The sequence below is a fragment of the Chanodichthys erythropterus genome, chromosome 4, assembly GCF_024489055.1.
Source record: "Chanodichthys erythropterus isolate Z2021 chromosome 4, ASM2448905v1, whole genome shotgun sequence".
Taxonomy (NCBI): Eukaryota; Metazoa; Chordata; class Actinopteri; order Cypriniformes; family Xenocyprididae; genus Chanodichthys; species Chanodichthys erythropterus.
The window spans coordinates 3615308-3641174 of NC_090224.1; the positions used below are offsets into that span (position 1 = coordinate 3615308).

Sequence of the window (25867 nt, forward strand, 5' to 3'; positions counted from 1 at the left end):
GACGAGAGTAAGGCAAGATGACTGACAAGACCATGGCGGAGGATTTGTTGCTCAACAGAGCCTAAGCATCTGATAAATGTCTTATCTTGTTGAATGCGTGCTCAGCACTGCCGCTCCCTATATACAGGGTACGTGCGATCGCGAATTCGAAAGCGAAAGTAAAACGCGAGCTCCCTGATGCGCACAAATTAGGCTACATACAATAGCCTGTCTCCCAATATTAAAGGTGCCCTAGATTCAAAATTTGAATTTACCTCGGCATAGTTAAATAACAAGAGTTCAGTACATGGAAATGACATACAGTGAGTCTCAAACTCCATTGTTTCCTCCATCTTATATAAATCTAATTTGTTTAAAAGACCTCCGAAGAACAGGCGAATCTCAACATAACACCGACTGTTACATAACGGGATCATTAATATGTACGCCCCAAATATTTGCATATGCCAGCTCATGATCAAGGCATTACACAAGGGCAGCCAGTATTAACATCTGGATGTGCACAGCTGAATCAGCAGACTAGGTAAGCAAGCAAGGACAATAGCGAAAAATGGCAGATGGAGCAATAATAACTGACATGATCCATGATATCATGATATTTTTAGTGATATTTGTAAATTGTCTTTCTAAATGTTTCGTTAACATGTTGCTAATGTACTGTTAAAAGTGGTTAAAGTCACCATCGTTTCTTACTGTATTCGCGGAGACAAGAGCCGTCGTTATTTTCATTATTAAACACTTGCAGTCTGTATAATTCATAAACACAACTTCATTCTTTATAAATCTCTCCAACAGTGTGTAATGTTAGCATTAGCCACGGAGCACCATCAAACTCATTCAGAATCAAATGTAAACATCCAAATAAATGCAATCCTCACATGATCCGAAGCATGCATGCAGCATGCATGACGAACATCTTGTAAAGATCCATTTGAGGGTTATATTAGCTGTGTGAACTTTGTTTATGCACTGTATTATAGTCGAGAGCTCGGGGGGCAGGGAGCGCACGATTTAAAGGGGCCGCAGCCTGAATCGGTGCATAGTTAATGATGCCCCAAAATAGGCAGTTAAAAAAATTAATTTAAAAAATCTATGGGGTATTTTGAGCTGAACCTTCACAGACACATTCAGGGGACACCTTTGACTTATATTACATCTTGTAAAAACTGGTTCTAGGGCACCTTTAAAAATATTTTTATTATTTATTTATTTATTTAAAGAAAATAGTTTAAAATGATAATATCAGCCATAACTTGAAAATAATTAACAGCTTATTAGTTTCAGACAAAATTTTAATATCAGTGCATCTCTAAATATTTGCTTTTAAAATTAATTTGCCCCACCGCAAGGTCATTTAAAAAAAAAAAGTAAAATGTGTTAAAAATGTTGGAAAAACTGACATGACCTAAGATGTACACTTGTTCATTATCCACTTTAAACAAGTCCAGAACATGTTGTGTCAACTACACAGATACACTACCTTTCTGAAAAAGCTGTTTCTCTTTAACTTTTTTCAACATTGGTAATCAGAAAAGTTTATTGAGCTCCAAATCGGCATATTAGAATGATTTCTGAAGGATCATGTGGCACTGAAGACTGACTGCTGAAAATTCAGCTTTGTCATCACAGAAATAAATTACATTTTTAAAATATATTCAAAGAGCATCTTAACTTGTTAAAATAATTCACAATACTGCTGTTTTTACTGTATTTTCGATCAAATAAATGCAGACTTGGTGAACATAAGAAACTTTCAAAAACATCTTACCAACACATCTTATTTTAATGTCACAAAGAATTCAACTAATAGCTGAGATAGGGATGTTGCCAGTGGGTAAAAATCTGAACTTGTGTAGTTTGAACCTGTAATCATTCTTTTACAAGCAACAATTCATCCATTACCTTTATGTCTTAGAGAAAGACACCTAAGCTCTGTTTTAAAACATAGTAAGCTGCCTTACTGTCTACATAAGCATGACATTTAAGGCAGCCTTACCATAGAGAGAACAGAGTCTGTATTTTCTTTTCTTCAGCATTTTTCTTGCTCTCTTACTAGGTTTTAGAACACAGTATAAATCTCAGGTTGCTCCAACAGGATTGTCCCTCAATTACTGTACATTATGTTACGTTTGAAGGGAGGGTGAAGGAAAGGATCAAGAGAGAGCTGGGTCAGAAAGGAGTCAAGATGATACAAAATGGATGGAGATGGTAAAAGTGAACAAGTTAAGATGAATGGAGGGGAACACCTCTGTTTTCTGTCTTTTGTCCCCAGGAAAATTCACTCACCACCCTCACATTTCATCCATCACTCACACACATGCTAACACACTGCTCTTTTTTAGGGTGGACTCCGCTTTGAAATTAAAAGATTCAAATCTTTGATTTACTTTTTCCTCAAACGTTCTCCCTTTTTTTTTTCTCTCTCTCGGTTTGGTGACAGCTGATGGAAGCCATCTGAATCTGTGGCCCATATGAGAGCCTGTAAACCTGATTCGGCCTGATTTGTGACTGCAGGAATGAACTCTGTACACTCGCCGCACTTCAAACCAGGCTTTAGTTTCTTAGTCATTTTTGCTTGCCGCCTACATAATGTTGTGTATTCAAGGTTACATGGAGGTTTCTTGAAAGAGTGTGTGCCATGCTTCTTTTGAAACATGACTACAAGTTCAACTTTTCCAACCTTGAGAGCTCTGCTCTGTTTTTGTGTGTGTAAGTGTGTATGTATAAGCTTGTTTTACTTCTGTGATGATTTGATGTTCTAAAGTGAAATTCAAAGTGCCTATTAGGCTGGTGGACACACCCTGAGAGAGTCGCCATCAGTATGGCCTTCGAAAGCATGTAATAGATGCTTTTGCCACAGCGGTCAGACTGGCGTGTGGTCTTCCATCTTTACCGTGTCGTTTCAAATCGGTGTGTGTGAGTCAGTGTGGTTTTTAAGTTTTACGAATGTTTCCGTACCTGTGGGGTTCTGAAAGGAACAAGCTGGCATGTTGCAGCTGCAGCATTGCGATTGTTGGAAAATATGTTGTAACTTGATTATACGTGAGCACAGTTTTTGAGATCCATTAAATAACATTTTGGGAACTGTAAGATTTTTAAATGTCTTTAAAAGAAGTCTCTTATGCTCAGCAAGGCTGCATTTATTTGATAAAAAATACAGTAAAATCAGGAATATTATGAAATATTTCAAGTGTCTTCAGTGTCACATAATCCTTCAGAAATCATTCTAATTTGCTGCTCAAGAAACATTTATTAATTATTAATGTGATTAATGTGTATTAAGTTTTTTTTTTTTGGGGGGGGGGGGGGTAAATTAATTTAATTCAGCAAGAGTGAATTAAATTGATCAAAAGTTACATTTATTATATTACAATAGCTTTTTATTTTAGATTTCAGTAAATTCAGCTTTGCATCACAGAAATAAATTACATTTTTCAAATATATTCAAATAGAAAATAATTTTAAATTATAATAATATTTCACGATATTACTGTTTTTAGTGTAATTTACATGCAGCCTTGGTGAGCATGAGACTTCTTTTAAAAACATAAAAAAATCTTACCAAACGGTTATGTGATAAAATATAAATATATATATATATACATATATATATATATATATATACATATATATATATATGTATGTATGTATATGTATGTATATGTATGTATTTATGTATATATATATGTATATATGTTTATATATATGTATATATGTATGTGTGTGTGTGTATATATATATATATATATATAATTAATTTATATAAAATTAATTTTTGCTGTCATGTTACACTCGCATATAGATAATCTTTAAAATCACGTTAATAACATTGTTAAATATGATAACATTTAATAACACTGTTAAATATGATATTTAGCACACCTCCACATATTAATTAATACAATTTTTTATACAGTTAAAATAAACGTTTTGATGCCTAAATTCACATCATTTAAAAATATTTTAATTAGTAGTGTTCTATTTATATAGACAATTTATTTGTATAATTTAATTATATAAATAATATAATATACTATATTATGCATTGAGATGAATAAGTGTAATTAAAAATGAATATTATTTACTTTTTCTCTCCTCCTTCCTCTTTCATTCGTGTCTTTTTTCTTCTTCTCTTGCATTGATGAAGAATGCTTTGGCTCTTGCTAACTTCCTGCTCTGCTCGGCTGAGGGGCCCCTCTCTCCCTCTCTCTGTCTTTTAAAGCATATGACTCTTTCATATAAACACTGGCCTGCCAATTATAGTGCCAATGCACACCAGGTGTGTCCAGGAAAATGTATGAGCGCTCACTGACAGCTATTTGTAGGTTTTAAAGGAGTTTCTGAGCGTATGAACGTTTACATGTGTCTGGACGCACATGTGATGAAACTTTTTCCTTGTGTTTTCAGCATCAGTGTAACAATCAAATTATTTAACAGTGAAAGAACGTGCAGCTGCAGCTGGTGTTCTTGTATCAGTGCCGTGCATGTTCTCAGTGAAATATATATTGATTGTGACATTCGGCTCAATTAAATCCGTTGAAAAGGAAAGCAGGCTCGACTTGAAACCTGGTCACCATGGGAACCAGCCTCTCATAACATGCACTCAGCCTCTGGTCAGCATGGGAACCGCTCTGCCTGAACCCTCTTTTTAAATCGGCAGAAAATCAGCCGAGAAAGAAACACACACTGTCATAATGAAACTCACCCACTCGCACATAAACATATTCTCTCAAACTTGCAGAGAGTGTAAAGAGAGCTTTAATAACAGGACGTACACCCCAACACTAATACACAGCAGAAAAGCCCGTCAGAGCAAACATACACATGCAGAGGCCGAGATAAGTTAAAAACACACTCCAAGATGCATTTGGGAGGTGGATTACAGAGCGTCACCGGACTTTACAGAATTACAGAGGAAGTGCTGGTGTAATCTTCACAGCTGTCTTTCATTATGTGTCGTCCTGTTTACCAACATCAACTGTCTGCTTAATGGGTTTGTCTGTCCATCCGTCCGTCCGTCTGTCTCTGTCTATTGTTATTTCTATGTATCTTTCTTTCTATCTATCATTATTTCTAACGTTCTATCGTTATTTCTATATATCTTTCTTTCTATCGTTCTTTCTGTCATTCTTTCTATTTCTAAATCTTTCTTTGGTTTTATCTGTCGTTCTTTATATCTAACATTCTTTCTATCTTTCAGTATATCATTTTTTCTATCTATTGTTCTTTCTATCGTTCTATCATTCATTTTATCTGTCATTCTATTGTTATTTCTATCTTTCTATCATTCTTTCTATAGTTGTTTCTATGTATCATTCTTTTTATCTATCGTTCTTCTCTATCATTTTATCATTCGTTCTATCATTCTTTCTATCATTCTATCTATTCTTTCTATTGTTCTGTCATTGTTTTTATCTATCATTCTTTCTATCATTCTATCTATTGTTTTTTCTATCATTCTTTTATCTATCATTCTTTCTGTTATTCTTTCTATCTGTCATTCATTCTATAATTCTATCTATTCTTTCTATTGTTCTAATTTTTTATCTATCGTTCAATATATTGTTCTTTCTATCATTCTGTCATTCTTTCCATCTATCATTCTTTCTATCTATAGATCTTTCTATCGTTCTTTATTTCGTCCTTTCTATTGTTCATTCTATCATTCTATCATTTGTTCTTTCTATCGTTCATTCTATCGTTCTGTCTCTCATTTGTTCTTTCTTTCTGTCTATCTTGCTATTGTTCTTTCTATCATTCTGTTTATCGTTGTTTCTTTGTTCTATCTATTCTTTCTATCGTTCTGTCATTGTTTTTATCTATCATTCTTTCTGTTATTCTTTCTATCATTCATTCTATCTATTCTTTCTATCATTCTTTTTATCTATTCTTTATATCGTTCTATCTATCATTCTTTCTGTCTATCATTCTTTCTATTGTTCTTTCTATCATTCTGTCATTCTTTCCATCTATCATTCTTTCTATCGATCTTTCAATCGCTCTTTATTTCGTCCTTTCTATTGTTCATTCTATCATTTGTTCTTTCTATCATTCATTCTATCGTTCTGTCTTTCATTTGTTCTTTCTATCTGTCTATCTTGCTATTGTTCTTTCTATCGTTTTTTCTATCATTCTTTTTATCGTTGTTTCTTTGTTCTATCTATCGTTCTTTCTATCATTCTATCTATTCTTTCATTGTTTTATCTATCATTCTTTCTATCATTCTATCTATTGTTCTTTCTATCATTCTATCAATCTTTTTATCTATCATTCTATTCTTTCCATCATTCTATCATTCTTTTTATCTATTCTTTCTATCGTTCTATCTATCATTCTTTCTGTCTATCATTCTTTCTATTGTTCTTTTTATCGTTCTATAATTTTTTTTATCTATCGTTCAATATATTGTTCTTTCTATCATTCTGTCATTCTTTCCATCTATCATTCTTTCTATCTATCGATCTTTCTATCGTTTTTTATTTCGTCCTTTCTATTGTTCATTCTATCATTCTATTATTTGTTCTTTCTATCGTTCATTCTATCGTTCTGTCTCTCATTTGTTCTTTCTTTCTGTCTATCTTGCTATTGTTCTTTCTATCATTCTGTTTATCGTTGTTTCTTTGTTCTATCTATTCTTTCTATCGTTCTGTCATTGTTTTTATCTATCATTCTTTCTGTTATTCTTTCTATCATTCATTCTATCATTCTATCATTTGTTCTTTCTATCGTTCATTCTATCGTTCTTTCTTTCATTTGTTCTTTCTATCTGTCTATCTTGCTATTGTTCTTTCTATCGTTCTTTCTATCATTCTTTTTATCGTTGTTTCTTTGTTCTATCTATCGTTCTTTCTATCATTCTATCTATTCTTTCATTGTTTTATCTATCATTCTTTCTATCATTCTATCTATTGTTCTTTCTATCATTCTATCAATCTTTTTATCTATCATTCATTCTATCATTCTATTCTTTCCATCATTCTATCATTCTTTTTATCTATTCTTTCTATCGTTCTATCTATCATTCTTTCTGTCTATCATTCTTTCTATTGTTCTTTTTATCGTTCTATAATTTTTTTTTATCTATCGTTCAATATATTGTTCTTTCTATCATTCTGTCATTCTTTCCATCTATCATTTTTTCTATCTATCGATCTTTCTATCGTTCTTTATTTCGACCTTTCAGTTGTTCATTCTATCATTTGTTCTTTCTATCGTTCATTCTATCGTTCTGTCTCTTATTTGTTCTTTCTTTCTGTCTATCTTGCTATTGTTCTTTCTATCGTTCTTTCTATCATTCTATCGTTCTAGCTTTCATTCCATCTATCTTTAGGCAATTTATTTGTTTATATTTCTACAAAAAACTACAACCTAACAAAATATTATTAAATGTTATACTAATATTAATATATAATATAATATATGCATTATAATCATTTAACATGCCTATTATTTTGCTAAATGATTATAGTAACATTATTTTGTCTTGAAAATATATTATATGTGCTAAATAAATATTATTGCTACAAAAAAGTCTGTGAATCGTTGAATCGTCTTTTAGAACCAAAGAACCTGATTTACTAAAATGTTACTAAATTGCCTATCCTTCTGAATAATTACATATACTTCTTGAGATGGTGGTCTCTACTTTGCTCTGTGAGATTGATTTCCATCAGTGCTGGGGGCAAGCGGGGCTGTTTGCTGCAGCGTGTTATTATGATGTTACTTGAGTTCAGCACTGTCATCACTGAAGGCTTGTAGCTTCACAGAGCAGCGGGTGGAGAGTCAGAGGTGAGGCAGTAAAGTTCCTCCAAACAGACAGAGGTTGAGGGCCAGAGGAATGAATTCACTAGAGGATGGATAGAAAACAAGACAGAGGAGTGTTCTCACTCCCATAGAATCTGAATGAGAATGTGTCTGACGCTAAATCTGGCTCTAATTGTCTAACCTGTGTTTGTGGGTGTTTGTCTCTGGTTTTAATTAAGGCACAAGTCTGTTTATCTAGGAAAATGTTTCCATTTCAGTCTTACATCATAGGAAATTAGTTCTTTAGTTATCCACAGCCAACTCTACATGTGGTACCTGAGCTTTTCTATCACTTTCTTCACTATTGCTGTGAAATAAGAAATATTATTGGATAAAGAGCTTCCTGCTGGGCTGAAACAGCAAATGTAATTGGATGACCTCAAAGGGCTTTGTGCGAAACAGAGAATGTTATTGGCGGAGGTGTTGACTTTCTGAAAACAGTCTGATGGTGCGCTACTGTGTTTGTTTATAGAATTGGACGAGCCCCATCAATAAATAAAACTTTGAAGACTTTTTATAGAGTGGTATTGTCTGAATTAGGAGCTGATGGATAGCATATGAATCACAGACCTGATTTTTAAATGGCTCGGTGCTTTGAGCGATGAAGAATAATAGAAATAGAAAAGCATCTGTTCTTTGTTGTGCATTTTGATTTATGATACTGAATTTTATTAATGTCTGCTGGCCACGTCAATGTGTAAAGTCAGAATAAAGAAGCATTTGTAACCCATGTAGTTATTTCTCAAGTGATACAGGATATTTTATTTTATATCAGTGTATTTGTCCATTGAGAGTTATTTGGATTATTAAAGTGATCTATTATAGGTTGTTGAAGGGGAGGGGCTTGATTATGAGAACAAAAAAGATGGAGTATGATATTTTATTTTGTACAGTTACTCAACATAAAAAAAAAAATAAAATAAAAAAATTGCATTTATGCTGGGTAATCTCACAATCCTCTTCCAAATGGTGGATTTCAAAGTATGAAAACTTTGCCGGCTTCTAGAAACTTGCCACCACCTTCAGTATATATTTGTTATGAGGACATAGGGAAACAAAATGACTGTATCTGTCAACATAATTATTAATATTCTTATAAATACACACATAATTGCACACAGACAAATTTTGTCAAAACCTGCAGGAGTAAACACATGTATGCAAACATGCCCAAATAATTGCATGCATGTACATGTAGAAATGTCATACATTGGCCTGGATGGGTCCCAGCACATAAACACATGCACAAACTCTCCTTTTCCCTCCTTTTCCGCCGTCATGTTTACTGCCAAAACAGTGATTTAACTGCACATATATACAGCAGCAAAAAAAAAAACCCCTCAAATCTTACTTCATCCTCTTGGCCAAGAGCATTTCATCATCCACAAATACACACGTTAAAATTAAATATACACGCTAGTACAACTGCATCTTCATGAAAAGGTTCACATAGTACATGATAGAAAAAAAAATATTTGTTGAGATTATTATAATTTTTTTTTTTATATATCTTTCACCCATTGGTGTGGGATTCATAAGCAGCACAGAAGCATGCTGGGAGGTCTCTCTGGAGATATGGGGGTGTCTTCCTCTGAGTACCTGCCTGTGTTTGTGTGTGTGGATGCCCTGTGTGTTTTTCTAAATCTGTGTGTGGCCTCACACATGTGAGTGGATATCATATATATGCTCTAAAGATTTGTTCCTTCTGTATTCATGTTTGGAATTTCGGTTTTAAATGTACTATTATGATATATGCATGTGCGCACCTTTTGGCCAAAATGATAATATGTTTAATTTAAGGTAAGATAAACATATCTTAACATATCTTTAACATAACTATATTTAGTTTTTGCTGTGATAATGAAATTGTTTTTGAGAATTGTGAAATATTAATGAATATTATTATATATATTATATAATTAATGTTATTACATAATAAAATATTATTAAAAGTAAAAAAAAAATTATTGTAATGACTTGTCATACTTTGGAATAAGATTGTGTATCAGAATTACCCAGCATGCATGGCAGCTACTGAATTGCATAATTGATTTTAACCACATTTTTTAAAATTTAGTAATTGTACATTCTAGTTAAATTTGTGCTGATTTTTTTTTTACTTTTAAGTACTTTTTCCTAGTATTACTGTTTGTTGCTACAGATGTCTGCAGAATCATGTCTGTATTATAATGTCCAGGATTTCAAAATGCAGAATGATGTTGATCTACAAGAAGAGGCTAACTCTGATGCTTGTATTGGCATGGCAACACTCCTACTTGCTTCTGTGTGAGCTCTGAGGCAAAGAGATCGCTCACCCCATGACGCTTTCATCTCTTTCTCCATCTTTCTCTCTCTCTTTCAAGGGCTTCCAGTTAGCATTGCTTTTATTTACTTTTCATGCCCATATCTATACACATACACACACACACACACACACACACACACACACACACACACACACACACACACAAACCTCTACCTTCATATAAATATATATATAGATGGTAGTGGTTTGTATCTACTCATTTCTACAGAGGAAATTAATAGTCATGCTTTAATTAGAAGGAAATTAAAAATCTTTTCTTTAATTAAAGGAAATGAAACACTCCCCAGCTCCAGGACAGGAAGCACAACTAGACAAGCTTACCGATTGGAGGATTTCATCACTCATATCATCTAATCACAGTCTGCCTGCAGGATATGTCAATAAGATTTGAACTGTGTTTGCGTTTGTGAATACTGTATGTTCATGAAGGAAGTAAAAGTCTAATAAATGCAGTTAGCACTTATTTGTGACAGGAAACCCTGCAGCTCATAAAGAGACTTTAAACAGTAATCATAGCCAGAGGGGTCACTCGTACTCACTGACAAACACACACACGAGCGAGGGGACAGTCCCTGCTGTCTTACACACAGCCAAACACACGTCCACATTCTTTCTGGTCATATCTCTCCTTAGGGAATGTAAGATTACTCACTCACAATCCTACTCTCTCTCTCTCTCTCTGTTTGTCCTCTCTTGGGGTCTGTCCTGCTTGCCCTTAACGCACGCTTGTGCGTATCTGTCTCTGTCTGGGTCACTGCAGAGATGCAACTTTTTTCCCCCTCCTATCCTCCCCCATCTCTCTGCACATTAATACAAAGTTCTGTCATGAAACTCTAGATGGTGCAGGCTGATAGGTCCTTAACTCAGTCTGCTTGCAATCACATCATTCTCTATAGGGCACAGCTGATTGGTTCCTGCTGTATCAGTGAGTTTGCTGCTCACCCTTCAAATTCTTGGTCAGAATTTGCTGTAGCTGTAGCAGTTGCAGCGTGCTTTCAAAAACCCTCCACCTTCCCCAGCTCCACCTGTATAGATTTACGACGGGTAATTTATGTTTGCTATATTGTACAGCAGCAGCATGTCGTACATGCTCACAGCACCGTGTCATGTGTGTATCGGCAGAAGCAAGTCCTGTACTTGCTCTGCAGCAGCAGCAGCAATAACCAACAGCAGCGTAGCAGATCTGTTCCGCCAAGACCAAACATATCAACATTGTCATTTCCATTACCATGCCAATTACTCAGAGAGGTGTCATGACAGAAATGATCGTGCTTTCGAACTGGCATCTTTTTGAGTTCATTGATGTCTCAAAGATTTTTGATTACTCCTGCCATAATTTTTAGGCCCCGTGCATTTTCGTTTTAAAACGCATAACTTTTGCTATGTTTACACCTGTCATTTACACTATTCTGGTGTTTTTGACCCTCGAAAACTGAGACTTTCGAAAACACTGTAAAGCCGGTATAGATAGAAAACGCTGGGGTTCCATTTCAGTGTAAACGGACAAAAGGGGTGATTTTTGAAAACAATGGAATGGCTGCCAAAGACTATAGAATAACACAAGACGTGCAATATGGCAGAATAAGGCCGTGTGTCCACCTAAGCGTTTTTTCCAGCTTCGAGCGTACTTTTTCAATTGTTTTCAATGGGAGCGCCGCGTTTTTTAAATGCCAGGAACGTAACAAGGCGCTGAGCGTTTTTTACCGGTCGCCTCGAGTTGAAGAATGTTCAACTTTGAGTAAACGCTGCGCTCATCACTGTCACTTTTTAGCCAGCCGTCCAATCAGAGTGGAGGAGGGGCGGGACAAATACAACTCCGACCAACTGTCACACTCTTGCTGTACAGCGACATTAACAAACAGAAACAGAATGGATGAGAAATTAATATTGCTGCTCTCCGAAAATACATAGCAAAGTAATTTCACATTGTGTCAACATTTTAAGTCTGAAACAAATTACCTGAAAAATCAGTTATAAGTAACAGTGACGCGGATATTCCGTATCATAGCAACAAAGAGCCTCAATGGAAAAAAAACGCTGCGCTGCAGAAACGCTCTCAAGCGCTCACAGACGGGCGTTTTAAGTAGAGCTCCTAGCGTTTTCAGCTGGCTAAAAATGCTCTGGTGGACACACGGCCTAAGTCCCGCCTTCTAAATAAGAGCCAATCACCGATTGGTAAAGTTGTTGCGTCACTGCAGCGGCTGTTAGAAGCTCAGAAAAGAGCCACAAGAGAAGCGCGTTTAGGAATGCGTTCGCATTAGCCTGATCCAGCCTGAAAAATACAGTTTTGTTTTTTTTTGTCATGATTCAAGCTTTTAGAAAGTTCATAAAGACGTTTATGAGACAGTTGTTGTCAGATTTCATTGGTGGTTTCAAATATGAAATTTAATCGAAAGCTTGGCAAACAGCTTTGGAGAATTTGATGTTTCCCCATTTAAAGAGAATAGGAGCTGCACTTGAATGCTTGAGAGGCATTTCAAAGATGGCCGCCGAGTGAAATGATTTGTCTTAAAGGGACTTTGATGGCTGGCCACGTTCGCATTTTTTTAATATTGCAGCTACCTACATGCGCAAGAGGCAACTGTTTACACTATACGTGCATGCCCAGTGTGCGTGAACGGTCATGTGACATGCGCTTTCGGTCGTGTAGTGTAGATGAAGATCGTTTCTGAAACGAGGAACGTTTTCATTTTAAAACGGCATTCTCGTGTACACTAAATTGTGTAAACTGGACCTTATTTTAGAAATTTTTTCCTAATAAAATCACTGAACAAAAGTCAAATCAATCGGGCCTCTTCACATAATACTGTCTATATTGTTTCTCTCGTCTCTCAGCTTGTGAAATTGAATTCATTATCCATGGCAGACATTCATATACTGCTATAATGAGTGGAATTTGCAGTGAAAATGGGGAGCTTTCTTAATCATCTTTGGTTGGGGAAATCAGTGTTGGTTTTATCGCTCTCTTGCTCTGGTTGTTCAGATGTGTGTATTCGAGTCTTACGCAGCACTGGGCTCCAGATGGAAGGCCTCCCGTTACTCGACGTTGGCCGGGTCATTTCCTGTTTGGAAGTCTGGTGTTAATCAAGGCCTGAGCCAGGGGGAACGGCCCCTATATTCAGCTCTTCACTCCACCACACTAACCCTGTCTTTCCTTTCTTAAGTCTTTTTGCTATCTCCTCCTTTCTCTCCTTCTCTTCTTTGTTACTCTGCATGGACCAATACCCCTCTTTTTCTTCTTTCCCCCAGGTTGTTCTTCTCTTCCATCAGCTTTTTCATCTTTTCTCTTGATCCTTCTCTTCTTATATTCTTTAACTTTAAGTTCTTGATGACTGTCTGTAATTGTGTATCAGTGGTTAATTATTAGTTATCGATGGTTACTGATTGATTAGCATTAAGTAATTAACTGCCATCTCTTGTTCACGGAAATAAATGGTATTGTTGTTCATATATTTATATTGCATTGCATACATTATGTAGACCAGCAGAGATCTATTGATGGGGAACCTGGACAATTCCTGTACTCTTTAGGCTCTGGGTTTGACTGCCTTTTTTAACCCTCTGATGCTCTTTAAAGGTGCAATATGTAAAATTTGGGAGGATCTATTGACAGAAATATAATATACATAACTATGTTTTCAGTGGTGTATAAAGACCATACATAATGAATCATTATGTTTGTATTACATTAGAATGAGCCATTTCGATCTCATAAACCGCGAGTCCCCCCTCCATTTCAAGTCGCCATTTTGCAACCTTATCTCATTCTTTTTGGTTTTGCCTGAAACTCCAGAATTACTGGCAAGATATTTTCTCTTGGTACTCAGTGGCATATGATCAGACTCTTCCTCTTGAAATGGAATTGGCCATCTTTGGCTATTCTGACACAGTGTCCTCTTTACCTTGTTATTTGCTGCTGGCATTAATGTTTGGCATGGTTGTAGCCAAGAGAATTATGTTAAGGGATTGGAAAGCCACTGCTTCCCCATGTTTTCAGAAATGGCTGGCTGAGATGGTGTCTGTCTTAAACCTTGAAAAAATACGGCTAAATGAAGCAAAGTCTATTAATTTTTCCCCGGTCTGGGGTCCCTTCCTCCAACATTTACATGACAGCAGAACTTAATGATAGTAATACGTCTGTTATACTATGTTTTTTTTTTTTTGCTGATTTCTCCAATTGTATGAGATATATTTAAATGGTCATTTAACAATTACATTCAGTCCGGCATTTCTAATTCGGTTTGTTTGCCCCTGCAACCCCACCCCAATTTTTTTAGCACCAGCCACCACTGGTCTGTGCAACAAAAGACGAGGCCAAAATATTGCTGCTAATAACGGTGCTAACAGGGCTTAATACATATATACAGATACATCCACAGTTCTCCCATTATATTGTGGAACAGAGGCGTCAATGCAATACTGCTTAATGTTTTGTTTTTTTTTTTTTTTTTACTTTGAATGAATATATATTATTGTATTGTTCTGGTTTATGGAATTACTATTAATAATAGTAATAAAATGCTTAATAAAATGACAATGTTGTTAGCCTACCAGAACCAGTAATACACTTTTTTTCCAGGCTTCTGATTGGCCAACATGGCTTTTGATGATCAGTTTATAAAAATACCCATGTACGTGTGGACATTGCAGATTACTGATTGGTCAGAGAGAATTGTCACTACCAGCGTCATTGGATTTGAAACATGAGACACCATACCCGCTAGATTTAAATAGTTAGTAACAGCCACCGCAGTATCATTTGTTCGTGCAACTTTTTTTTTTTAACCGACTTGCTTTAAACAACCATTGCACGCAAAAGAAATGGCTGCATCGTGGTCAGCCATGCCGTACCGAGAAAAGCTGAGCCGAGCCGAGCCGAGCTGTACCATGCAGTGGAAAAGCGCCATAACACACTGTACTGTCACCAAATTCAGTTTACACATCAACGCTATTCTGCTGGTCATACTACAACTCTTAGTTTGGTAAAATGTGCTTTTGCATAACCTTTGATTTTTATTGCAAAAAATATTCAATAACTTCACTGTTATGCAGTGTAATGCCATCAAATTCAGTCCACACATCAATGCTCACTTGCTGGTTATAATATAGCACTTAGTTTGAAAAAAATTTGCTTTTGCATAGCCTAATTGTTATGATTTTGTGAAAATGATTTTGCTATGATTATGTAAAAAGACGTTTGATCAAACTTAGTGTTGTAGTACGACCGGTAGGAGACCATTGATGTTTAAACTGAATTGGGTGACACTACAGTGTGTAACATTTAAGTTATTGACAATTGAGTGATACCCGTTTGTGAATTATTCTAAAAAATGGAAAATGAAAGTTCTCATTTATCTCATTTATAATGATTGATATTGATTTTTGTGGTCATTTAATGGTGTTTCATATCTATGTTAGAGGCCTGTTGTGCCTCATTCTGATGAACACATGCTTGGTATGTATTTTTCCTGTTCTCCAGCTCTCTATCTTTCCCTAGCTTCCTCCTTTCCTGTCTTTTTCTCTCTTTTCACTATCTTTCATTCTTATCTTGAGCAAAATGTGGTCCACTGGCTTGTCTTCTGCATGCTCCTAACACACACACACACACACACACACACACACACACACACACACACACACTCTCTCAAACACAAGGTCATCTTCACCCTTTGATGCACAGAGCTGCTTTCCATCAAGGGCCATGTGTGTGAGTTCACCACTTCAGCTCTCATAGTATGTGTATCTCCATATGACTTCTTTTTCTTCTGGGCTTCTTCAAAGTATAGCTGTTAAACTGTGCAAGTCCATTTTAACCAGGTAAAAATATTGCCAATATGTATGACCTTCTCTGGTTGATATCTCATTATATCACTGTTACAGTGTCCATATTACATGTTTGATTGATTATTGGTGTTTTCTGAAGAAAAGGCCCAGAATATCACAGAGGCATAAGCAATCACCTTAGCAGTCATCTAGCAATCTACAACTTTAGGTTCTCCTTCCCATCATGTTCTCTCATCATCTCATATAGATGACCTGCGTGACCCCTGCTCCACTAGATTAGACTAAACTATCCTGTGTGTGTGTTTTATTTTGCTCTATTTTGAGCTCATTTTTAATTTCCTTTGCATTCTTAGAACTCCCTAATCCAGCCATACATCCACCTCATCTTCTCAGCCTCCTCTGCCTGCAAAATATGCTTTTCATTTACTCCCATCCTGCGTTCTCTTCTCTCTCACTCATTCGCTCATCCACCGCTTTTCTGGTCCTCCGCCTTTCCTGATTACAACTCTTTTGTGCTCACCGTCCATTTTTCTCATTTCCTGTTGGATTGTTGAACTTTGAGCTAAATTTCCAGAATAAACATACAATGCTTGCTTTCAGTTTTATTTTTTAATTGTTCTGCCCTCTTTGGCACACACACACACATTCACAGTCCTGTGTTTCTTACACATCTGTGGCTCAGGTGTAAATGTAGAGCCCTACGAATGACTGCAGTGCTCAAGAAGCAAAACACACTCTTTTACCTTACACCGTGTCTACACCGGACGCGAGCGGCGCGACGCAGCACACCAAAAGTCAATAAACCCCTTTTAGCCCAATTTGGTACCTGATTAGCTGCTATGCAGTGTGACGTGAACCTAAAAGTGTTATATTTATTAAGATTTATTTATAAAAGCTTCATTAAATGATTTGAGAATATAAACTTAATATATTGGTTATTGAATTTAATAATCAATTATTAAAGGTGTCATCGAACGTTGATTTACAAGATGTAATATAAGTCTAAGGTGTCCCCTGAATGTGTCTGTGAAGTTGCAACTCAAAATACCCCATAGATTTTTTTTAAAAAAAATTATTTTTTAAACTGCCTATTTTGGGGCATAATTACAAATGCGCCAATTCAGGCTGCGGCCCCTTTAATTGCTTGCGCTCTCCGCCCCCTCCTGAGCTCTCGACTCAATCATTGCATAAACAAAGTTCACACAGCTAATATAACCCTCAAAATGGATCTTTACGAAGTGTTTGTCATGCAACATGTCTAATCGTGTAAGTATTGTATTTATTTGGATGTTTACATTTGATTCTGAATGAGTTTGAGGCTATGATGCTCCATGGCTAATGGCTAATGCTACACTGTTGGAGAGATTTATAAAGAATTTAGTTGTTTATGAATTATACAGACTGCAAGTGTTTAATAATGAAAATAGTGACGGCTCTTGTCTCCGTGAATACAGTAAGAAACGATGGTAACTTTAATCACATTTAACAGTACATTAGCAACATGCTAATGAAATATTTAGAGCGACAATTTACAAATATCACTAAAAATATCATGATATCATGGATCATGTCAGTTATTATTGCTCCATCTGCCATTTTTCGCTGTTGTCCTTGCTTGCTTACCTAGTCTGATGATTCAGCTGTGCACAGATCCAGACGTTAATACTGCCTGCCCTTGTGTAATGCCTTGAACATGGACTGGCATATGCAAATATTAGGGCCGTACACCCCGACTGTTACGTAACAGTCTGTGTTTTGTTGAGATTCGCCTGTTCTTCGTAGGTCTTTTAAACAAATTAGATTTATATAAGGAGGAAACAATGGAGTTTGAGACTCACTGTATGTCATTTCCATGTACTGAACTCTTGTTATTCAACTATGTCAAGATAAATTCAATTTTCAATTCGATGGAACAAAAAATATATGCTAACTCTTGCAGCAAAAATTAAAGTTCATGCTGCTGAGTTTGACTTTCTGTGCCATTATTCATATTTGTGTGTCTCGATTTGAGCAAAGTTAATTATTGTTATTTCTTGTTCGGTTATGATGTGCAATGTTTATATTCTGGAATATACAAAAAAAATAAAAATTGAAATGCAGTTGGATAGTATGCTGAGCCACAATTATTTTAGTTGTTAATTTAGTAAATATTCCCATAATGCATATTAAAGGGATAGTTCACCCAAAAAAGAAAATTCTGTCATCATTTACTCACCCTCCAGTAGTTCCAAACCTGTAAAAAATTATTTGTTCTGCCGTACACAAATGAGATATTTAGACGAAACCACCCAGTTTAGCAGCCGTTTGAGCAAAGTAAATTCATTATTGTTATTTTGTATGCTTTTGAAAGAAGTGATTTATTCTAAGGCTGCATTTGCTCAAAAACAGCAAAATTATAATATTGTGAAATATTATATAACAATTTAAAACAACAGTTTTTTAAAATATATTTTTAAATGTCATTTATTCCTGTGATGGCAAAGCTGAATTTTCAATAGCCACTCGTGTCACATGATCCTTCAGAAATCATTCTAATATGATGATTTGCTGCTCAAGAAATAATTCTTATTAGTATTAATGTAGAAAATATATTTTTGTGGTAACTGCAAAACATTTTTTTTTTCAGGATTATTTTATGAAAGTTTAAAAGAACAACATTTATTTTAAATTTATTTTAATCTTTCAAAACATGTCTGTACTGTCACTTTTAATCAATTCAATGCATCCTTGCTGAATAAAAGTATTAATTTCTTAAAAAAAAAAAAAAAAAAAAAAAAAAACGTACTGACCACAAACTGTAGTGTGTATACGCTCATAAAACTGCAGTAGTCTGGACTCTGTACATTCTCTCTCAATAAATACAAGTGCTTGTGTGTTTCAAACCCAATCTAGAATACACATCCGCTGTCCGGCTCTCTATCCAAAATCTCTATGCGAGCACAGAGTCTGAGACACTATCCTCTATTGTCCAGTATTTTCAGTGCAACCACTTTCCCAGGGTGTGTGTGTGCACATGTGTATGCCCAGCAGAACAGCTCAGTAGATCATAATATACAGTATGCCATGCTGTCATATGCAGTATATATACAGTATATATACAGAACTGTGTGTTACATTAAAAATGACACATGCGGTGAGGATTCATCATTTTATTTTCTTTTTTTCTTTTTGTTTTTTTTTTGTCTGATTAAGGGTCCTATGAATTTCAAGTCTGAAATTTCAAATGAGAAACATTGTTGATTTTGTGACCAGGATTTGTGCATTTGTGCTTCCATTAAACAAACTCTAAAGACACAGACCATGAAGTGCATTAATTACATGCAGTCCAAAAGTCTGGGTCCAATAGTAAAAATGCAGTTGTTGTGTATTTATTTTAATTAATTAATTTATTTATTTATTTATTTTTATTTATATCATAAAATGTTTTTCATTACCAGTTACACTACTGCTAATTTCTGAAGTATCATGTGACACTGAAGAATGGAGTAATGATGCTGAAAATCCAGCTTTAGTAATCACAGAAATAAATTACTTTTAAATATATATTCAAAAAGTAAGTTATTTAAAATTGTAATAATGTTTCAAATAATTACTGTTTTTTCTGCTTTAGTGAGCATGAGAGATTTTCAAAAACATAAAAAAATCCTTACCAATCCCAAACTTTTGAACAATAGTGTATATTTTTATCATAACAATTTTAGTGAAAGTTAAATTTACCCAAGAATTTGTTAGTATACTTTGAGCTGATGATGTTCTCCTGCATGACTTGATCCATGTGGGAGCAACAAAATGTTATGTACATTTCTTTTTTTATTTTTATTTTTTCTTTTTTATATATTTTTCAAAATTCTAAAAAGTACAAATTTAAATACATTTTTGGACCCCACTGTAATATATAGGCTATAGTAAACCAATTTTGTAAGTAGTTGCTTGCCTTATTACCATTTATTTCACTCAACTTGTTTGTTAAAGCTAATGCTTTTATTAATATCCAGTTCCTTGTACTTATCTACCAACAATATGAATAGTTCCTCATGTGTCTGGAATGCAGACTCTAGACATTTGACCCAAACGTTTACATCCCAGTAGTGCGTCAGTTATTTCTGGAGTATGCAGTAAAAGCATCACATTATTGCCATACAAATTTTCAGACTCTTTGTGAAAAGGTTCAGAGAGGTGCTTTGTTCTGTTTTACAATATCCTGTTATTAATATTAATATTAAAAATATAAATATGTTTGTTCACCCAAAAATGAAAATTCTGTCATCATCATTTACTCCCCCTCCAAACCTGTATTACTTTCTTTCTTCTGCAAAACACAAAGGAAGATATTTTGAAGAACCAAACAACATTAGAGCCTATTTGCGTTCACTGTATGGACAAATAAAAAACATGGAGATATATTCAATAGAAGAAAAAGCCACACAGGTTTGGAACGACATTAGAGTGAGAGTATTTTTAACTCTTGGGTGGACCATCCTTTAAATACCCTGTATTCGACTCATAATTTCCCATAATATTATGTAACATTCAGGCCTATATTGCTCAATTTAGATAACAATAAATGTACATACTCATTATGTTTCAGTTCTCTCAAACACTTACACACACACAAGAGAAAGATCAAAGTTTAATTGTGTCTTTTCATCAATCAGGCCTCATGGGTCTCTGTCTGTCCTCCCAATGTTCATGAATTAATGACTCTCGTCTGAATACGCTTCTGTGGCTCCATGATTCATTTGCTATGTGCTGCTGTTGCTCAGAAAGGCATTTTCACACATTTTCCTAAGAAAATAGATCTTGTGGTTGCCCTCTTATTTTCATCTGCTCTTTCCATCTTTCTATTTCCCTCCTGTGGAATGTGTGTCTCCCTCACCATAAAGATTTACCATCAGCTCTCCTCGTAAAACTCCCCATTGATTTGACAAACAATCGTATTCAATACTTTTGTTTCTGTTATAACTCACTGTGTGTGTTGGAGCGCTGATTGCAGATGCCAAATTTGCAAAAGAAAATGTAAATAAAAGAAGCACAATTAGTTCCCATTTTTGACTTTTCGGAATTTTTCCCCAATATTTTACACAGAGAGTGAAATGGTGGGGATTGTTGTGAATTCTCAGACGTTCTGCAGTAAATAATCTTTAAACAGGAAATGGTGTTTCACCCATTTGGTATAGTTCTTGGAACGGCCTCTCTCACCGGAGTGTGAATGGGTGTAAAGAATAGTGTTTATGTGAGATGCACTTACCTGTCAGTTTTCAATTTGTGTATGTTTTAAATTGCAATTTATTCCTGTGATGGAAAAGCACGTGAATTTACTTTAGTCTTCAGTGTCACATGATCCTTCAGAAATCATAATATGCTGATTTGGTGCTCAAAATAATATTTATAAAATGTGTCCTTGCTGAAAAAAAAAAATGTATGAATTTCTTTTTGGGATTCAAAATCTTACTGACCCCAAACTTTTGATTGGTAGTGTGCGTTCACAAATTAATTGAAGTTCATGAATTGGAAGCCCAGCAATTAATAACTTTTAATGAGTTTTAAAGATAATTTTTTTTGCAGTAATGTTTGGAATTTATTGTGCAAAGTATGTTAATTATTAGGAATAAGATATGGAGAAAAAATGTTTCCCATGTTTATCAAAATGTAATAAATTTTTCCACCTCTGAACATTTCTGTTCTGCTGACATAAGCAATGCTATACAGGTGGAGAAAAGTTATATTGATCAGCGATATATTAGCCTAATTTTCTTGATTATATCAAGTCTTGCTGGTCTGCTGGATATTCTGTTTTAGTCTAAACAGCCAGTTTATGGAAGTTAAAGTAGGCAATTTCTGAGAAACGCTGTTGAAAAACAATTTTGTGAATATTTGCTAGATGTATATACATACAGTGTCCTCCACAAATATTGGCACCCTTAGTAAATATGAGCAAAGGCGGCTGTGAAAATAAATCTGTATCGTCTATCTTTTTGATCTTTCATTCAAAAAATTCACAAAATTGTAACCCTTCATTGAAGGAAAAGAATTGATAATGGGTGGAAAAGCTCATTATGAAATAAATGTTTTTCTCTAGTTTATGTTGGCCACAATTATTGGCACCCAATTATTGCAATGTCATTTTCCCAAGAGAACAGCTCTGAGTCTTCTTCTATAATGCCTGATGAGTTTGGAGAACACCTGAGGAGATATCAGAGACCATTCCTTCATGCAGAATCTCTCCAAATCCTTCAGATTCCAGCTCCATGTTAGTGCTTCTTCCCTTCAATTCACTCCACTCATTTTCTTTAGGTTTCAGGTCAGGGAACTGGGATGGCCATGGCAGAAGCTTCATTTTGTGCTCAGTGACACATTTTTGTGTTGATTTTGATATTTGTTTTGGATCATTGTCCTGATGGACGATCCAACCACTGGCCATTATTGGATTTCTAGCAGAATCGGTCAGGTTTTGATTTTTTATCTGTTAGTATTTGATAGAATCCATGATGCCGTGTATCTGAACAAGATGTCCAGGATCTCCAGCAGAAAAATAGGCTCACAGCATTAAAGATCCAGCAGCATTTTTAACCGTGGGCATGGGGTACTTTTTATCCATGTGTGCACCAAACCCATCTGGTGGGTTTGCTGCCAAAAAGCTATTTTTTTTTAGTTTAATCTTACCACAAAAGCCAGTCCCATTTGAAGTTCCAGTCTTGTCTGACAACTGAATATGCTGGAGTTTGTTTTTGGATGAGCAAAGAAGGATTTTTCTTGAAACCCTCCTGAACAACTTGTGGGGATGTAGGTGCTGTTTGGTCATTTTTTTAGGCTTTCTGAGACTCAAGACTCAACTAATTTCTGCAATTCTCCAGCTGTGATCCTTGAAGAGTCTTTGGCCACTCAAACTTTCCTCCTCAATGCGCATTAGGACGATTTAGACACACGTCCTCTTCCAGGCAGATTTGTAACATCTTTAGTTGATTGAAACTTCTTAATTATTTCCCTCATGGTGGAAATGGGGATTTTCAATGCGTTAGCTTTTTTCTTATACCCATTTTCTATTTTGTGAAGCCCAACAATCTTTTGCTGCACATCAGAACTATATTCTTTGTTTTTTTTCTCACTGTGATGAATGATTAAGGGAATTTGGCCTTTGTGTTTACACATATTTGTACTCCTTTGGAACAGGAAGTCATGGCTGCACAATTTCATGCTCCTAGTCACCCTGGTGTGCTAAAAAATGTAAATGTGAATGGGAATATACTTCAGAGATATTTTACTCAGAAGAATTTCTAGGGATGCCAATAATTGTGGCAAACATGTATTGGAGAAAAAAACATTTATTTCATAATGAGCTTTTTCCCCCATTTTCAATTATTTTCCTTCAGTGAAAGGTTAGAATTTTGTGAATTTTTTGAACGAAAGATCAAAAAGATAACCAATGCAGATTTTTTTTTTTTTCACAGCCACCTTTGCTCATATTTACTAAGGGTGCCAATATTTGTGGAGGGCACTGTATATATAGTGTACATAGTCCTGAATATGAGAAAAAACAAAGTGGATCGGACTGAACACTAAAACACTCTTGTAGTCAATCAGCAATTGGAGGCATATCTGCTCATAATGGTGGAGGAGAAAGAGTGATTATGGGTTGATTTAACCCAGCAATGGGTTTATTCACTTTTACTATAATACTTATAATACTTTTCTCTTCATACATCAATGTTTGCGAATTAACTTAAATCCTCTAAACTTTTTTTAAATACTCCACACAACCATTGGTTTACATGATAATTGCTTTATTTGCTATCATATTTTATAGTATAGCATATTTTATATAGTTTTTTTAAATACATATTTCCTACGAGATGGCTCACGTTCGGCGGGGGAACTTCAGACCTCCGCCTGCGTTTCACTTGTAGCAGAAAAATGCTGTGAATGGCTCCATAACCTGTCCATAAATAATCAGTGTACAATTCTGAGAACATATTTTAACATCCTAAGTATTTATATTCTGTATCTTTTTGAATAAAATCAAAACATTTTATGCAAGGCATTAGGCGTTTCCATCACGTGAAAAGACTGACACACGTTTTTAAATGACTCACATTGCTCCCCTGTATGTTGCTTTCCATAAAATTAAACGATATACAGAACAATAGTGAATTTTAAGATAAAATAAAACATACACAAACCTGTATTTTACCAAAGACGTGCACCGATTTGACAGAGTTCTCCTGAAGAGGTCGCAAAAAGCCTGCGATAAATAATTGAACCCCTGGGTTGTTATGTCTGACCCAGGATCTTGGTAAAACAAAATCTACCCAAACACTGGAAAAATAACCCAAATAAATGACCCAAAAGGCTCAACCCAGGACTTGGGTAGAAAAAATAACCCAAGATTTTTTAGAGTGTGTAGAAAGAGAGATAGCTGAGACATTACTGAAGAGGAAAAGGTCAGAGGAATATGACTGGAAGAAGAAGATTTACAAACAGACAAGAGCTAGGAGAGACATTAGAGAGCGGGAAGGCCTGAAAATGGACAGTGAGGTTACTGATTCATCTATACTTGCACAAGCTGTCTGATGCGCCAGTTGTACGTTGCCTGCGTTGCACAGCATGTTCACTATTTTGTGGGGGGAGTAATCAAGTGAAGTAGTGTTTGTTTGGGTTTGATTTCAAATATCAACAGTGTTTCTCAGAAATCGCTTCCTGCACTTTTAAAGGTGCCCTAGAACTAAAAATGTAATTTATCTTGGCATAGTTAAATAATTAGAGTTCAGTACATGGAAATGACATACAGTGAGTCTCAAACTCCATTGTTTCCTCCTTCTTTTATAAATCTCATTTGTTTAAAAGACCTCCGATGAACAGGCGAATCTCAACATAACACAGACTGTTACGTAACAGTCGGGATCATTAATATGTACGACCCCAATATTTGCATATGCCAGTCCATGTTCAAGGCATTACACAAGGGCAGCCAGTATTAACTTCTGGATCTGTGCACAGCTGAATCAATAGACTAGGTAAGCAAGCAAGAACAATAGTGAAAAATGGCAGATGGAGCAATAATAACTGACATGATCCATGATAACATGATATTTTTAGTGATATCTGTGAATTGTCTCTCTAAATGTTTCGTTAGCATGTTGCTAATGTACTGTAAAATGTGGTTAAAGTTACCATCATTTATTCACGGAGACAAGAGCCGTCGCTATTTTAATTTTTTAACACGTGCAGTCTGTATAATGCATAAACACATCTTCATTCTTTATAAATCTATCCAACAGTGTAGCATTAGCCGTTAGCCACGGATCACAGCCTCAAACTCATTCAGAATCAAATGTAAACATCCAAATTAATACAATACTCACATAATCCGATGTATGCATGCAGCATGCATGACGAACACTTTGTAAAGATCCATTTTGAGGGTTATATTAGCTGTGTGAACTTTGTTTATGCAATGATAGAGTCGAAAGCTCAGAGGGGTGGAGAGCGCGAGCATTTAAAGGGGCTGCAGCCTGAATCGTCGCATTTCTAATTATGCACCAAAATAGGCAGTTAAAAAATTAATAAAAAAAAATCTATGGGGTATTTTGAGCTGCAACTTCACAGACACATTCAGGGGACACCTTAGACTTATATTACATCTTGTAAAAAAAACGTTCGATGGTACCTTTTAAATGTGTTGTGAATACTGTTTCATGTTGACGTAGATATATTTGTTCCGTTGTTTTTTTTGTAATCGATGTGTCATTGTAACATGAATAATCCATATATGTTAATACATTCATGCACACTCATACTCAAGGGTCATTGAGGGTGTGGATGTGTGTGGTTTGGTTTGGCAGCGAGGCAGAATTTCATGCTGGATCATTGGTGAAATAACTGTAAGTCATGCCAGAGTCTTGTCCTACAGAACAGCCTTGCAAAATACTGATGACAGCTCACTAATACACTTTATAT

General features: G+C 35.4%; 1 protein-coding gene across 2 annotated transcripts in view; it reads left to right on the forward strand.

The window, feature by feature from the left end:
* Positions 1–25867, forward strand: part of scfd2 (sec1 family domain containing 2) — a 158362-nt gene that overhangs the window by 74579 nt on the left and 57916 nt on the right. The window lies entirely within an intron of this gene.